Source organism: Gavialis gangeticus, unplaced genomic scaffold, assembly GCF_001723915.1.
Source record: "Gavialis gangeticus isolate Ggan-Ray unplaced genomic scaffold, GavGan_comp1, whole genome shotgun sequence".
Lineage (NCBI taxonomy): Eukaryota > Metazoa > Chordata > Crocodylia > Gavialidae > Gavialis > Gavialis gangeticus.
The window spans coordinates 155,416,458-155,417,957 of record NW_017729025.1 but is presented as its reverse complement, the minus strand read 5'-3'; positions in this window follow the sequence as shown (position 1 = coordinate 155,417,957).

The window sequence follows — 1,500 nt, the reverse complement described above, 5'->3', positions numbered from 1 at the left end:
GGGGGGGGGGGGTCTCCTACCATGTAGTTGTGCTCACCAAATACTTGTAAGTGACTTTGCTTGTATGAAGGGAAACGTACCCTCTTTTTGCAAGCCACTGTATGCTTAGTGATAGGCTTCAAAGAGGCTGGAACTTGCCCCAGTGCACAGTGGGGACTGAGTCTGCTCCTTCCTGAGACAGAAGAGAGTCCTTTAGCATTGAGTTCAAGGGCAGCGGAGAGAGGCTAAGGGTGAGCATTTCTGAGAAATCCTCCACTCATTGAAGTAGGCTCTTGGGACAAATTCACAGTTAAACAGCACCTCCTTCAGCAAGTTCTGCTTCACAACAGTGAGTGTGGGGCTGAAACAGTCCTTGGGCTATTAAAAATTAAGTCCTTTTTATTGAGATGGTTTTCAGGAAACTTACCCCTGCTTCATTACCATTGGTAAAAGCCATGCTATAGGTCATTGGGATGTAAAAACTAGCATTCATTCTATGTTGCAAGCTGCTTGCTAGATCTGTACCAGAATGTGCCCAAGTGGGATGTAAAATGTCTGCACAGCAGCAGCTGGAGCTGCAATCACTAGCCCTGTTCCATGAAGTCCATTTTACAGCCCCAGTGTTGGTTTTTCTGTCACCTGATCCCAATAAGTTTTGTGAAGGAGCCTGAGAGTTAGACAAGGTTACTGAGTATTGTGCTTGTATTATTCCCAGCATGGTGCATTTGGGCAGCATGCCATGTTCTGTCACTGCAGCTACTTTAACAAGAATTGGGTCCTTTTTAATCAAAAAGAACCCTTGTCCTAGGAGAAAGGAATGAGATGGCAAATTATAAAAGGAAGGAAATAACCACTGTGTGGCCAGACAAGCAGCAAGAGCTCAGAATCCAGGCCTGAATCTAAGTTGGAGAAGGCCTAGAGCTGTTCAGAAGCCAAGGTAAAACTTGTGTGGGTTTCTTACAGCTGCCCTAGCATAGCCATGGTGCAGAACGTTCCCTGCTGCTCCAATGGGTCCTAAAAGCAATTGCTTAAATGGGCATCCTGCATCAACCAGGTAGAGCATATCAGCAGTAGAGGGCTTTCCTTGCACCTGTGCCAGGCAGGGTGAAACAACTAGACTCTGTGCTACCACTTCTCCCTGCCCCTCCCCACTCCTCAGCTGGGGCTGAGCCTAGCTTCCAGCTTGTGGGGAGCTGCACTAGGGCTGAACAGCTGGAAACTGGGAGTGGTCCTCTGAGCGAAGCATTGGACTAAACCTCCTGAGGTCCCTTCCAACCCTCACTTTCTGTGATTCCAGGTTGCATCTGGGAGGCAGGGGGTGGGGAGGATGAAGCAGCAACCTGGAAGCTGCACCAGGGGAGGAGAGGCGGCCTGGGCATAAGGAAGAGAAACAGCAGCTGCAACTGGAGGATGCTTGGCCCTAGCCCAGGCTCTGGCATAGGTAAAGCTCTCAGACTTTGGGCCAGATCCAGGGGCTCTGGGGATCAAATATGGCCCACAGGCCATATATTGCTGACCCCT